The sequence below is a fragment of the Bubalus kerabau genome, chromosome 10 (genome assembly GCF_029407905.1).
Source record: "Bubalus kerabau isolate K-KA32 ecotype Philippines breed swamp buffalo chromosome 10, PCC_UOA_SB_1v2, whole genome shotgun sequence".
Classification (NCBI taxonomy): domain Eukaryota; kingdom Metazoa; phylum Chordata; class Mammalia; order Artiodactyla; family Bovidae; genus Bubalus; species Bubalus kerabau.
Window position 1 is genome coordinate 55,792,598 of NC_073633.1, and position 16,562 is coordinate 55,809,159.

The 16,562-nt window shown below is 42.2% G+C and overlaps 1 protein-coding gene across 6 annotated transcripts in view; it reads right to left on the reverse strand.

Moving 5' to 3' along the window:
• Positions 1–16,562, reverse strand: part of FAM81A (family with sequence similarity 81 member A) — an 82,751-nt gene that overhangs the window by 36,902 nt on the left and 29,287 nt on the right. The gene's annotated exons all lie outside the window — the stretch shown is intronic.

The window sequence follows — 16,562 nt, forward strand, 5'->3', positions numbered from 1 at the left end:
TCGGACACAACTGAGCAACTGAACTGAACTGAACTGATGATCAAAAGTATGGTCTGTAAACCTAATTTTTTAATGTATTAAAATTTGCTTTGTCACATATGACTGATTTTTCAAAAGTTCCATGCAAAAAAACTATTCGAAGAACAAAAGTTTCAATATTGCATATTAGACTGAGTTTGCTGATTCCATTACTCATTTTCTTTTCTTTTCTAATAGTTTTTATTTATTTGGCTGCACCCAGTCTTTGTTGCAGCATGTGGGATCTGATTCCTTGACCAGGGATGGAACCCAGGCCCCCTGCAATTGGGAGCATGAAGTAGTCTTAGCCAGTGGACCACCAAGAAAGGACTCATTATTCACTTTCTCTAGATCTTGTCTATTTTGCCTACTAGATCTTGAATTCTCTCACTGTAAAATGTCTTCCTCAAGTTCTCATTTCATTTGTAATGCTGTTTACTTTATTTAGCTGCCATTTTATTTGGCACATACAGATTTAAAATCAAAGTGGCCATGGCCATTATATAATAACCTTCCTAATCTGATTTAGTGCTTGTAATGTTGCTTCATCTTACCTAATATTAAAATTGCTACTAGACTTTATAAATAATAAAGCAAACACTTGCTTGGTCTAATTACACTAGGCACTGTTCTAAATGCTGTAGGTATGTTAACTCATTTAATCCTCACAATACCCTATGAAGGAGGGACTGTTATTACCCTCATTTCACAGATGGTGAAATCTCTAAGTGGTCAAGTAACTTGCCCAAAGCCACAGTCAGTACATGAGGGAGCTGGGACTGGCACCAGGAGCCTGGCTCCACTGACTGGGCTCTCACTCATGACATTATGCTGCTTTCTGCTTTTGTTAGTCCCTCCATCTCACTTTTTAAAAAAAAAATTATTGTAGTTGATTTACAATGTTATGTTAATTTCTGTTGCACAGCAAAGTGACTCAGTTATACATACATACATATATACATATCAATACATACATATATATATACATTTTCATATCCTTTTCCATTATGGTTTATCATAGGATATTGAATATAGTTCCCTGTACTATACAGCAGGACCTTATTGTTACATCTCACTTTATAGTTACAACTTATGTCGCTTTTTGTTGTTTCCTTTCTCCTTTCCCCCGTTTTGCCTGGTTTAATCAGGTTACCATGCATTACCTTCTCTCCCCTTTGTTATCTGTGAAGCGTCCCTGGCCATTGATGGCCCATGAATGGCTCAGCTCACCTTTCCCAACCTTTATAACCATATCTGCACCTACTCCCGGCTCCTTCCCTGCACAGCACTGCTCTCCTCCACATAAGGCACACCTACCCTCCTTCACCCTTCACCCAGGATGACTTACGTGGAAGGATTTTTACTTTTGTCCCCTCTTGCTCTTCCCCACACCAACCATTCTTTGCTAAAATAACTCAGTACTTCTAGTTGAGATACAATTAGAATTTTGCTTGAATGGCCCTTCTTTATTATCTTTATTTTTTTCTCCTTCCTTTTTCTTTTAAGGCTTCTGTTAAATTTACTGATATCCATTTACATGAAATGATAGGGTTTTGGGGTTTTTTTTAAGTACAGTTGCTTTACAATGTTAGTTTCTGCCGTACAGCAAAATGAATCGGCCACACCACAGAGCACTAAGTTCCCTGTGGTATACATTTAGTTCTCATTAGAAATGATAGGTCTTTTCCTAAAGATCACCGATTATCTTTTGTGTTTCTCCTTTTCCTTTCCCCCCAATCTTAGGATCTCCGGGCACCATCACTGTGTTTTGGTTAGAGTCCTTCCTCCAGCATTTTCCTTAGACCAGACACTTGGATGAAAGACCCTCTGGATCCCTGCTGTGTCTGTTCTCTTCTCCCTCCTGGTGAAGGATGGGTGATAAACTGAAAGGGTATGAAATTCTTGACATAAATGCCTTTCCTCATGGTGAACTGTGAAGCTGACAGGCAGTCTGATGCTTCTTCCCCTAAAATACCTTGCCTCATTATGCCTGCTGCTGCTGAGAAGTCGCTTCAGTCATGTCGGACTCTGTGCGACCCCACAGACAGCAGCCCACCAGGCTCCCCCGTCCCTGGGAGTCTCCAGGCAAAAACACTGGAGTGGGTTGCCATTTCCTTCTCCAGTGCATGAAAGTGAAAAGTGAAAGTGAAGTCGCTCAGTCATGTCCAACTTATAGCGACCCCATGGACTGCAGCCCACCAGGCTCCTCCATCCATGGGATTTTCCAGGCAAGAGTACTGGAGTGGGGTGCCATTGCCTTCTCCCTCCTTATGCCTAGATGCTTGTTTTTCATCTTTGGAGTGGAGGATTTTTATCAGGAAAAAAACTGTGGATTTTTTAAAAAATTCATTTCTACCTACAACTCATTGAACATTACAGTTTGTAGTCTCAGATTTACCTTCAACTCGGGTAAACATTCTTCTATTATTGTTTTTTTCTCCCTCTGCTTTTTGTCTCATTCTGCAATTCCTATTATTCACATGCTGGCTGTCCTGGATCTGCCCTCCAAGTCTTGTATCTTCCCCCTCATGATTTTTCTCTCCTTGTATCTGGTACTGATTTTTCAGTACTTCATCTACTTTCCCTCATAGGCAACTAATTCAATTCATAAAAGCAATCATCTGTGTCTCTACTGACTTTTACAAATTTAAGTTCAAGGAAGAAATTTTATGTTGTATTCAGATCTCCTTAATCTCTGTCTTACTACTCAATTGAGGCTATTATAACAAAACACCTTATAAATAGATTGAGTATTATAAACAAACAATAATTTTTTTTTTTTTTTTTTTTGCAGTTCTGAAGGCTAGAAGTCTGAGATCTGGGTGCCAGCATGTACTATGAGGGCTCTCTTCCTGGCTTCCTGACAGTTACCTTCTCACTGGGTCCTCACATGCCAGAAAAAAGAAGCTCTACTTCTTCTTATAAGAGCACTAATCCCATAAGGGCCCCACACTCATGATCTTATCTTAAACCTAATTACTGCTCAAAGGCCCCACCTCTAAATACCATCACACTGAGGTTAGAGCTTCAGACATGAATTTGGTGGGGGCGGGGGTGGAGGCCACAAACATTCAGTCCATGCTGCTGCTGCTGCTAAGTTGCGTCAGTCGTGTCCGACTCTGTGCGACCCCATAGACAGCAGCCCACCAGGCTCCCCCGTCCTGGGATTCTCCAGGCAAGAACACTAGAGTGGGTTGCCATTTCCTTCTCCAATGCATGAAAGTGAAAAGTGAAAGGGAAGTCGCTCAGTCGTGTCCAACTCTTAGTGACCCCATGGACTGCAGCCTACCAGGCTCCTCCATCCATGGGATTTTCCAGGCAAGAGTACTGGAGTGGGGTGCCATTGCCTTCTCTGATTCAATCCATAACATGCCCTAATTATTTTTCACTCAAGGTCCACCTGTCGCCTACTTCATTTAGGTCTGTTCTAACAGCTGTGCTTATTCTTCCTCCCTTCGGCTGCTGGGCCCCCTCAGGTGTGACATCTCTTCTTGTTCTCTGCTCACTGGAGTAAGATTAGTGGAAGAGTATGGTGGAAGAAGCTGAAGAGCTGGAGGTGCAGCCAGTGACCTCACAGAGCCAGCATCCAGGTGAGGAGCCAGGAGGAAGCATCTCTGCACCCTCCTCTCTGAAGCCTGCCTAGCCTGTGAGGGCAGAAGACCAGCTCAATCACAGGGTGCATGAGCCCAGGGAGACTGGCCTTCTCTCTCTGACTCCTAAACCACAGTGTCCAGGACCTCACTGTCATGCTCTCTCAGGCCAGGTCTCTGCTGGCTCCCCAGGCCTTCCCGCCTGCCCATCCCAGCTGATCAGGAAGGTGGCCCTAGAATTGGCGATAGGAAAGAAAGCACACCAAGCCACTGACCTTCCTATTGCCTCCTGCACCAATCTAGACATTTAAGGATACATTCATGTATAACAACTTCAGTTCAATTCAGTCGCTCAGTCATGTCCAATTCTTTGCGACCCCATGAATCACAGCACGCCAGGCCTCCCTGTCCATCACCAACTCCCAGAGTTCACTCAAACTCATGTCCATCAAGTTGGTGATGCCATCCAGCCATCTCATCCTCTGTCATCCCCTTCTCCTCCTGCCCCCAATCCCTCCCAGCATCAGAGTCTTTTCCAATGAGTCAACTCTTCGCATGAGGTGGCCAAAGTACTGGAGTTTCAGCTTCAGCATCAATCCTTCCAATGAACACCCAGGACTGATCTCCTTTAGGATGAACTGGTTGGATCTCCTTGCAGTCCAAGGGACTCTCAAGAGTCTTCTCCAACACCACAGTTCAAAAGCATCAATTCTTCAGCACTCAGCTTTCTTCACAGTCCAACTCTCACATCCATACATGACCACTGGAAAAACCATAGCCTTGACTAGACAGACCTTTGTTGACAAAGTAATGTCTGCTTTTCAGTTTGCTATCTATGTTGGTCATAACTTTCCTTCCAAGGAGTAAGCGTCTTTTAATTTCATGGCTGCAGTCACCATCTGCAGTGATTTTGGAGCCCAAAAAAATAAAGTCTGACACTGTTTCCCCATCTATTTGCCATGAAGTGATGGGACCAGATGCTATGATCTTCATTTTCTGAATGTTGAGCTTTAAGCCAACGTTTTCACTCTCCTCTTTCATTTTTATCAAGAGGCTTTTTCATTCCTCTTCACTTTCTGTCATAAGGGTGGTGTCATCTGCATATCTGAGGTTATAACTACTTGGTTGCTACCATTTCTGGAAATTTGATGATGTCTGGTATTCTGACAATTTGCAGTCCAATTTGCAAATAAACAGGCAAGCTCCATTAGAAAATATGTTTATGCCTTGCATAAACTGCTTCTGTGCTCCCTTCTATCAACTATTTTTTTAATTTAATTAATTTATTTATTTATTGGCCACACCATGCAGCATGGGAGATCTTAGTTCCCCAACCAAGCACCAAACCCATGCCCCTGCAGTGGAAGCACAGAGTTTAGCCACTGGACTACCAGGGAAGCCCCAGTATCGACTATTTTTTAAGTATAACATATAGGCAGAAAAGTACACTTACATACATGTTTTTAAGGATTTTCAAATTTCCTTGTAAAAAACAGAAATGAGGAATATGAGGATTCTGCATTTTCTTTATTGGAAATCTGGCTGAAGTCACTATAGACTGAGTAACACCGATAGTGACAATAAAAAAAATTTCACTGAAAGGAATTTGGAACGGCGAGACCTATCTTATTTGCTGTCGTTTCCAGCTTTTTCTGAATGAACCTGCTCAACAGAATAGAAGAATGCAATCCCAGTTACAATCACCTGTGAATAATAAAATGTTAGTCATCAGAACACAATCTTGCAAGAAAACTTAGATCTGACTAATCTGGTTCTGACACTCTCCCACTGATGAGAATGTGCTAGTGAGCTCTTTCTCTTTTAATAGGAAATAATGCTTATTGTTACAGTTAATAGAAAGTTAATACTTATTATTTGGTACATAATGCTTCAAATTTTTGTTTCTAATAAAGCTTATGACTATGGATTCTCAGCCATCTTTGGGGTGTGCAAGGACACCCACATGGCCTGTTAAACACACAGGTCTCTGGACCCCACTCCAAGGGAACCAAAGCAAGGGCCCAGAAATGTAGAAGGTCATGGTTCACAGACCCCTCCTGGAGAAACACTGCATTAGACACTGTACAAATGACAAAGGCTCCAACCAATCATTTCATTTGTTTCTCAATCAAAAAAGTCACCAAGCAGGGCTTCCCTGGTGGTCCAGTGGTTAAGAATCTGCCTTGCAATGCAAGAGCCACAGGTTCAATCCCTGGTCTGGGAAGATCCCACATGTCACAGAGCACCTAAGCCCCTTGTGCCACTACTGAAGCCTGTGCTCCACAACAAGAGAAGCCACCGCAAGGAGAAGCCTCCACACCACAATGAGGAGTAGACCCCACTAGTCAAAATTAAAGAAAACCTGCATGCAGCAATGAAGACCCAGCACAGCCAAAAAATAAAACACACAAATCTTTTTAAAAAATCACTAAGCAAAGAACATGAGTGCAATTCACAAAACAGGTGCTAAAAATAAATGACACTTTTTTTAAAAGTCCAGTATTTCTATAAGCAAAGAAACAGGAAATAAAACCATATCATTATAATGCACCACTATGCTGCAGATGAGGAAAGTGCAGGAGGCTGTGCTTATGTGGGGACAGGGGGTATGTAAGTCACAACTCTGCACTTTCTGCTCAAGTTTGCTGTGAACCTAAAGTGGCTCTAAAAAGTGATGTCTATTTAAAAGTAAAACATTTTAAATTGTACCATTTCCATCTATGAAAGAAGTAAATACTTTAGTAAATTTATAATTTTAAAATGTGTATCAAAAATTGAAAATGCACAGTTGGCCCTCATGCTACAACGTTTCCAGAGCACAGTCCTTCAAAACTATATTCATAATGTTCATAACCTTTGACCAGTTCTTGAAATAAATCTTAAAACAAACAATAAGTATTATGACAAAAATGAATACACAAAGATGTCTTCATAGTGTGATGCATAGACCAAGTATTTTACAAGGTATCTACATGGTATATTATTATGCAACCAGTAAGAGGTTCATGGAGTGCTCTTAGAAACCAGAGAAAATGTGTACAATTTACTATTAAGCAAAAAGAAAGAGTATAAATAAATACACAGCATGATTCCTGCTGTGTATAAGGTACATAAAAAATAATACTAGAATATTAACGCCTCGCTTATCTCTAGGGTTAGATTACAGTTGATTCCTTTTTTGTATTTTCCACAATGTGCTTACATTATTTTTATAACCAGAAAAAAAGTGAGTGTGTGTGTGTGTGTTAATGCTTAGAGTATATGTGTGTGCGCTTCAATGCTCAGAATAGCCCATTTAACTTTCAGAATTCTTATGCAGATGAATGAGATATTATATTAGAAGTGTTTTCTTTGAATAATACAGAGAGAATTATGTCTGAATTTAACACAACATTCACATTACTGAAAAGTTACGTGAAAACAGAAGGCATTCTAGAGCTTATTACTTAAAGAAATTCTATGATGAAGTCTAAGAGTTAGACATGACTGAGCAACTGAACACCCCCACATGATGAAGTCTTAGAAAAACAATCCTTCTGTAAAGCCAGAAATGTTCTCTAATTTGTCATTTTGGGACAATATGTCATCATTATGTGTTTACTTTAAAAAGCATATAATCAACTCTCCATTATTGCCAATTCAGTTCAAGAAACTCTTTTCTGCAGACCTACTATGTGCTGAGCACCAAGCATGCCTTCAGGAATCTCAGTTGTAGCAAGTAAGACTACAGGGTGGGAAGTACATGGTCTAAATTCACATGAGAAGAGAGAAGAGGCCAGTCACCTTGAAAAAGTGATGTCCTGAGTCTTCATGTATTTTTTCTAATATGTGGCCTACCTTTAAGGATGAACCCTTGCCAGAGGTAGTAGGAAAGACCCGCCCTGTATGAGCTTCACAGCATTCTATCATGCCTTTTTTGCAAAGGAGATATAGACCCATGCCCAGGGATCTCACCACAGACGGGCCAGGGGTGCATAGGAATGACCAAGAAGAACAGCCCTCCATGCTTCTCTTTCTTCAACTCTCCTCAGATTTGTGAGGACTTGGAAATGAAAATATAACTCCAAAATCCCATGAAGAAGGACCCAATTACGGTAGCGCAGGGCCTCATAAGACAGCATCTCCTGACAATGGCTCTTTAATTTTCACACTGCTGCTGCTGCTGCTAAGTCGCTTCAGTCGTGTCCGACTCTGTGCGACCCCATAGACGGCAGCCCACCAGGCTCCCCCGTCCCTGGGATTCTCCAGGCAAGAATACTGGAGTGGGTTGCCATTTCCTTCTCCAACGCATGAAAGTGAAAAGTGAAAGTGAAGTCACTCAGTCGTGTCCGACTCTAGGACTTAAAAATCCCCAGAGTTCCAGCCTCGTATATCCACTGCCTTCTTGGCATGCCCACCCAGATATCTGATGCGTGTGTGCTCAGTCGCTCAGTCCTGTCCAACTCTTTGTGACCCCATGGACTGCAGCCCCACAGGCCTCTCTGTCCATAGGATTCTCCAGGCAAGAATACTGGAGTGGGTGCCATTTCCTCCTCCAGGGGATCTTCCTGACCCAGGGATTGAACCTTCGTCTCCTGCGATTCCTGCATTGCAAGTGGGTTCTTTACCACCGAGCCACAGGGGAAGCCCTGATGGACCCCTAAAACTTGCCAAGTCCTAAGCAGAAGTCTTTCTAACTCTAATGTGCAGGAAGTCCTATCAGCGCCACTTCCAAGACAGATCTAGCACCCATCCACTTCTCTCCATCTCTACCCTGACTCCCGAATCCAAGCCATTCTGGATGCCCTCTGCCCCCATTCTAGCTTCCCTACATTCCCTTCTCCAGGCAGCAGTCAGAGGGATCTTTCTGAAACACAAATCAGTCTGTAAGCAACACGAGGGCAAGGGTTTTTCATCCGTTTTATTCACTAATGTATCCTCAGTACCAAACATATGAATGATTTCTCTAAATTCTTTTGTTTAAAATTAAATAATGGCTTCCCATCACCCACTTCCACCCACCCCCCACCCACGACACTCCAGTCCCATTGGTCCTCTTTCTGGTCCTCTAACATGCCAAGCTTCTACACCTTATGCCTTGGAACCTGCAGTGCCTCCTCTCTGGAATGTTCTCTTCTGTGTGTGTCTCCTCCCCCCACCCCATCACCTTGGCTTGGCTGGCCCTTCTGTCACTCTAGTCTCAGTTTACATGTCACCTTATACCCCCACCTACAACAGCCCACAATCACTCTCCATCAAATTACCTTTTCAGAGCCCTGGACTTAGGCTGAAACTACCCTGGCCACTTAGGGTTTGCACCTATAAATCCCACTAGAACATGCAGCAGGCCTAAAAGCAGGGGTCTTGTATGCCTGAGTCACAGCTTTAGCCCCAGTGCCTCACATAAGGCCTGGCTCCCAGTAGATGGCTGAGTAATTTATTAATTATTTTACCCCATGTTCCAGGATTTGATCGTCTATACTGAAGGCTCAAAGACTCCATCTAGCTGGTGCTTGGAGCTGATCAGGCCCTCAAAGATGGAGACAGACAAGCTAAAATGTATTACAGACAAGGCAGACACCAAAACACCAATTTGTTAATTTACATGGAAAATCTCTATCAAATATTAAGAACTAAACAAATATTCAAACTCCATTCATTATCTTCTCCCCCTAGAGTCAAGCCACATGACAAGCCAAGTCTAGTGGGTAGAGTTAAAAAAAAAACAAAAAAGAATTTGGATAATGTGTTAGTTAATTATGTCAGCTTAACTAGGCCATGGGATGCCCAGACAGTTGGGTAAACATTATTTCTGGGGGTGTCTGTGAGGGTGTTTCCAGAAGAGATTAGGATTTGGATTGGTGAAGTCAGTAAAACAGAAGGTCTTCCCCAACTTGGGGAGGCATTATCCAATCCACTGAGTGTCATAATACCAAAAAAAAAAAAAGAGAAGGAAGGTGGAATTTGCTTTCTGCCTACCTGAGCTGGGATACTGGCCTGCCCTCAGCACTCCTGATTGTCAGGTCTTCAGACCTGGACTGAAGTGAATCCACACTATTGTCTCTCTGGCTCTCAAGCCTTGGAATTACACCACCGTCTTTCCTGTACTCCAGCTTACACATGGCAGACTGGTAGAACTTCTCAGTCTTCATAATCATGTGAGCCAAAACCTTATCGTAAATATGTGCTATTGGTTCTATCTCTTTGGAGGTCACAGACTATACACATGACAATCATCAATGTTATTCTACTAATATGTCTGTTGCAATGGGACAAAACGACAGAGCTACAAGCTGAAGTTCCCTTTTTAGGTAACTATATGAGGTCCAATGGCCAAGGTGCTCTCCTCACTGACGGTGCGCTAGATTCATGACGAACCAAGCTCCTGTCTGTTCATCCCAATGATACGTTAACATCATTTGTCCACAACTCTGCTGTGACATGTTAATAAGGGCCCCTATGCACTCATCACTTGACCTTAGCAAACTCTTCAACAGCCCATTTGCAAATTATTAAGACAGAAAATTATGTATCATCTAGTGAATTAAATAAGGGTTTGATACATTTTCCCATTTCCCAACTCAGTCAAAGGAAACACTCCAAGCCAGCAGGACATTATGAAACCTGAGCACATGGAAACCAGGAGAAGGTCTTCAGATTCCAGCCAGCTGGGTAGCAGACCCCACTGCTTGGCTTCCCAAAGGCCAAAGACACGATGAAAGCCCCAAGGAGACACAGGGGTCCCAAATACTTCCCTAAGCCATCAAATTGGCAGGAAAGAAAAGCTCACCTTCCCTTCCCAAAAAAAGGGCCACGGACTGCTTACCAGGACTTGGCTCCCAGGGACTGATATCAGCTTAAATCAAAAACAGTATAGATAATCCAGACATGTATAATTCATAGTTGACTACATTACCTCTTCTGAATTTATGATGATGTTAATTTGTGGAAAGTTTCTGAGGAATACATAATTGATAACATACTCCATATAGCAATGTAAACTGTCAATGGAGACAATGAGTCAGGATGTATTAAAGCAATAGATCCTTTTAGTCAATATTTATCAGGCACCTACTAGATACTAGCCCACAGGAATCATCTGTTTTGATATTTGTATCTGCCGAAAGAACATGGGCAATAACTATAGGGTTCTCAAAGAACCAAGGACCCCAGAACCTTTGATTATGAAAGATTTCTTGAGCTCCTACGATGTGCGAGACACTGTAGAGGTGCTAAAAATAAATTAAGATTCATTTCTAGTTCTTGAGGATCACATAGGCCAGTGGTTTAACAATATATTTTACTTTTCTTCTTGTATATAACTGTGTACAGAGCCACATGATAATCTTAAAGACTTATTGAGCCAAACTTACCAAGATAGAGTATTTTCTTAATATTTATTTATTTATTGGGCTGTTCTGGGTCTTGGTGGCAACACACAGAATCTTAGATCTGCATTGCAGCATGTAGAATCTTTAGCTGTGACATGGGGGATCTAATTTCCAGACCAGGGCCTCTTGCATTGGGAGCACAGAGTTTTAGCCATTGACCTCCAGGGAAGTCCCAGGATGCAGTATTAACATACCTCAATTCAACTAGCTCTATCAGGAGCCTGAAGTGAGCTGTATATGTTGAGAATGGTTTCGGCTTTAGTTTTTTAATACAAAATCACTCTGTGGGGATATATTTTTATAAAACAAATACCCAGTAAATTTTACTGAGTGAACTGGAAAACCAGTGTGAACCAGTGATGAAAATAACCTAAAAACCAGGCAAGGACTTCCCTGGTAGTCCAGTGGCTAAGAATCTGCCTTCCAATACAGTGGAGGTGGTTGTTAGTCGCTAAGTCATGTCCGACTCTTTTATGACCCCATGGATTGTAGCCCACCAGGCTCTTCTGTCCACAGGATTTCCCAGGCAAGAACACTGGAATGGGTTGCCAAGCCCACCTCCAGGGGATCTTTCTGACCCAGGGATCAGACCTGTGTCTCCTGCTTAGCAGGCAGATTCTTTAACACTGAGTCACAGGGGACATGGGTTAAATCCTTGCCCAGGAAGATCCCACATGCTGGGGGGCAACTAAGCCCATGCGCCACAACTACCGAGTCCGTGCTCTAGCGCCCACGCTCTGTAAACAAGAGAAGCAACCACAGTGAGAAGCCTGTGCAACACAACTAGAGATCTTGTAGCCCTGTTAGCCACAACTAGAGAAAACCCACACACAGTAACGAAGACCCAGGGAAGCCACAAGAATATTTTTTTTAAAGGCAATTTACAGAATAAATTAAGAATCTACAGACAAAAAATACACCTTTCTTATCATTTAAATACAATTTGAGTATCTTCACATCTCTTTCCTTTAAGTGTGCAATCACCTATTCATAGCATCCATCCTTCCAATTTTATGTTGCTTAAAAATAAAGACTTACTTTTAGTATTTTAAAACTTTTAATCTACACTATGATTTCATTTTAACAGAGTTTGGCTACAATGTGGCAATTCTGATGTCTCATTAAGCATCTTAATTTTAGTTATGTTTGGGTAAACATGCTTAGGCTCACAATATATAAAAAACTATGTAATTACTGTTTCATATAAAAGTCTATTAAATTTCCAAACTATCTTCTGTTACTTCATAATGATATACAGTTATTACTAGTTATAAAAAAGTGCGTGCTCATATATGCAAAGTAAAATTTTTTTCCAGAAATAGATTTTCTTCAGACTTCCCTCTCTAAAATGGAAATCATCTATTCATTTGCAAACTACACACTCCAAAAATATATGTAAATGGAAGAGTGCTGTCTGGTTAAGGAAAGAATAATCATTACTCAAAATGTGTTTCAGATGGAAAAAACAGAAGAACTGAAATTACTATAAACCCCCATTGTAAATTATTAAAAAAATCATCTTAAATACACATTAAAGAAAATTCATGTTAAAAACATATCTTAAAGAAAAATAATTAGCAAAAGCCTAAATGATTGATGATTTTGGATTTCTAGGTATCAGATCAGATCAGATCAGATCAGTCGCTCAGTCGTGTCCGACTCTTTGCGACCGACTCTTTGCGACCCCATGAATCACAGCACGCCAGGCCTCCCTGTCCATCACCAACTCCCGGAGTTCACTCAGACTCATGTCCATCGAGTCAGTGATGCCATCCAGCCATCTCATCCTCTGTCGTCCCCTTCTCCTCTTGCCCCCAATCCCTCCCAGCATCAGGGTCTTTTCCAATCAGTCAACTCTTCGCATGAGGTGGCCAAAGTACTGGAGTTTCAGCTTTAGCATCATTCCTTCCAAAGAAATCCCAGGGCTGATCTCCTTCAGAATGGACTGGTTGGATCTCCTTGCAGTCCAAGGGACTCTCAAGAGTCTTCTCCAACACCACAGTTCTAAAGCATCAATTCTTCTTCGGCGCTCAGCCTTCTTCAGAGTCCAACTCTCACATCCATACATGACCACAGGAAAAACCATAGCCTTGACTAGACGGACCTTTGTTGGCAAAGTAATGTCTCTGCTTTTCAATATGCTATCTAGGTTGGTCATAACTTTCCTTCCAAGGAGTAAGCGTCTTTTAATTTCATGGCTGCAGTCACCATTTGCAGTGATTTTGGAGCCCAAAAAAATAAAGTCTGACACTGTTTCCACTGTTTCCCAATCTATTTCCCATGACGTGATGGGACCAGATGCCATGATCTTCGTTTTCTGAATGTTGAGCTTTAAGCCAACTTTTTCACTCTCCACTTTCACCTTCATCAAGAGGCTTTTTAGTTCCTCTTCACTTTCTGCCATAAGGGTGGTGTCGTCTGCGTATCTGAGGTTATTGATATTTCTCCCGGCAGTCTTGATTCCAGCTTGTGTTTCTTCCAGTCCAGCGTTTCTCATGATGTACTCTGCATAGAAGTTAAATAAACAGAGTGACAATATACAGCCTTGACGAACTCCTTTTCCTATTTGAAACCAGTCTGTTCTTCCATGTCCAGTTCTAACTGTTGCTTCCTGACCTGAATATAGGTTTCTCAAGAGGCAGATCAGGTGGTCTGGTATTCCCATCTCTTTCAGAATTTTCCACAGTTTATTGTGATCCACACAGCCAAAGGCTTTGGCATAGTCAATAAAGCAGAAATAGATGTTTTGCTGGAACTCTCTTGCTTTTTCCATGATCCAGCAGATGTTGGCAATTTGATCTCTGGTTCCTCTGCCTTTTCTAAAACCAGCTTGAACATCAGGAAGTTCACGGTTCACATATTGCTGAAGCCTGGCTTGGAGAATTTTGAGCATTACTTTACTAGCGTGTGAGATGAGTGCAATTGTGCGGTAGTTTGAGCATTCTTTGGCATTGCCTTTCTTTGGGATTGGAATGAAAACTGACCTTTTCCAGTCCTGTGGCCACTGCTGAGTTTTCCAAATTGGCTGGCATATTGAGTGCAGCACTTTCACAGCATCATTTCTAGGTATGCTTGCTATTAACTCAAATTATCTAAGCAGCTCAATGAACTCACACCAAAGGAAAGAGAGGGTAGGGTATAACTCAGTGAGAACTTCATCTTTAATTACCTAGTTTTATGAAGAAATTCTTCCTGGGGGTGGGACGGAGAGCCAAGGATAGAAATACTCAGAAAGCAAAGAATGACTGAATAGCACTGCCCATCACATTTGAGAGTTAGTTACCTAAGATCAGAGTTTTAGAAGAGCTTTCAAGAGGCAAAGTAGAAAAGTGAAAGGAGCTTATCTTTAGAGTTTAACAGTCTGGGTTTAGATCTGGAGAGCTAAGAGAAAGAAAGGCAGAGGAACCAGAGCCCAAACTGCCAACATCTGCTGGATCACAGAGAAAGCAAGGGAATTCCAGAAAAACATTTACCTCTGTTTCATTGACTACACTAAGGCCTTTGACAGTGTGGATCATAACAAAATGTGGAAAACTCTTGGAGAGATGGGAATACCAGACCATCTTACCTGTCTTCTGAGAAACCTGTATGTGGGTCAAGAAGCATCACAGAACCTTACATGGGACAACTGACTGGCTCAAATTGAGAAAACAGTACAACAACAGGTTGTTTATTGTCACCCTGTTTACTTAACTTATACACAGAGCACATCATGAGAAATGTCAGGCTGGATGACTTACAAGCTGGAATCAAGATTTCCAGGAAAAATATCAACAACCTCAAATATGCAGATGATACCACTTAAATAGCAAAAAGCAAAGAGGAACTAAAGAACCTCTTGATGAGGGTGAAAGAGGAGAATGAGAAAGCTGGCTTAAAAAACCTAAGATCATGGCATCCGGCCCCATCAGTTCAGTTCAGTTAAGTCACTCAGTTGTGTCTGACTCTTTGTGACCCCGTGAACCGCAGCACACCAGGCCTCCCTGTCCATCACCAACTGCCAGAGTCCACCCAAACCCATGTCCATTGAGTCGGTGATGCCATCCAAACATCTCATCTTCTGTTGTCCCCTTCTCCTCCTGCCCTCAATCTTTCCCAGCATTAGGGTCTTCTCAAATAAGTCATCTCTTCGCATCAGGTGGCCAAAGTATTGCAGTTTCAACTTCAACATCCGGTCCCATCACTTCATAGCAAATAGAAGGGGAAAAGGCGGAAGCAGTGACAGATTTCCTCTTCCCGGGCTCTTAAATCACTGTGGATTGTGATTGCAGTCATGAAATTAGAAGATGATTGCTTCTTGGCAGGAAAGCTATGACAAACCTAAACAGTGTATTACAAAGCAAAGACATCACTTTGCCGACCAAGGTCCATATAGTAAAGGCTGTGGTCTTTCCAGTAGTCGTGTACGGATATGACAGCTGGATCATAAAGAAAGCAGAGTGCTAAAGAATTGATGCTTTCAAGCTCTTGAGAGTCCCTTGGACAACAGGGAGATCAAACCAGTCAGTCTTAAAGGAAATCAACCCTGAACACTTAATGGAAGGACTGATGCTTTGGCCGACTGATTGGAAAAGACCCTGATGCTGGGAAAGATTGAGGGCAGGAGGAGAAGGGGGCGACAGAGAATGTGATGGTTGGATGACATAACCGATTCAATGGACATGAACTTGGGCAAACTCTGAGAGATGGTGAGGGACAGGGAGGCCTGGCGTGCTGCAGTCCATGGGGTCACAAGAGTCGGACCCAACTTGGCAACTGAACAACAACAGAGATCTCAGAGAAGTCTCTTCACTTCCCAGGGCCTTGGATGCATCATTTGAAAAGGACAGAGTTTGCACAAAGGGCCTCAGGGTCTTTTCCAGTTTTTTTTTTGCTACCAGAAGATCTGCAAAGGGCTTCCATCTGAACAGGGCATTTATTTACTTAAAAAGCATTCATGGCATTTTGTTCCAAACATTGTGCTGGACAATGGAAAGATGAGAAAGACAAAGTTCCTTTCTTTTTGAAGGGCTCCCACTCTATCAAGGGATACAGACGTGCAAAGAAACAATGCCAGACTTATTCAGTAAATGCTGTGGTAACAGTGCCAAGTGCTGGGTGCCCAGGGTAAATTAAGGGAAAAAGAAGTGAGGCCAGGGAGGGAACTGGTGGTGAAGGCTTCCTAGAATGAAGGAGCTATTAAACAGCACTGGGGGCTCAGCCAAAGTTGGAAATTACATATTTGAAATGGTTCTGATTGTTGGATTAGTACACAGCAGCTACCAAAGGGGAAGTTATCCCCCAGATACCCCATAGCTGCAGCTTAAGTACTATCACCTCTTTTGCAGACAGAAAAAATTCTAACGGTAGAATTACACTCTCTGCTTTTAGCTGAGGATAGTACTGCAGAATGGATGGTTTCCAGTCTCTAGTCTGTCCACCACCCACATAAGCAAAGAGAACCAAGCAGAGTACCCACAGCGAAATGCAGGGTGTGGGAAGAATGGGGAGGTCACACCATCTTCTAACATGAAACAGGAGGGTTTGCAATTTTTGGCAACACATTTCTCACCACTGGTAGAAGGATCAGGGATCTGAGCATCAT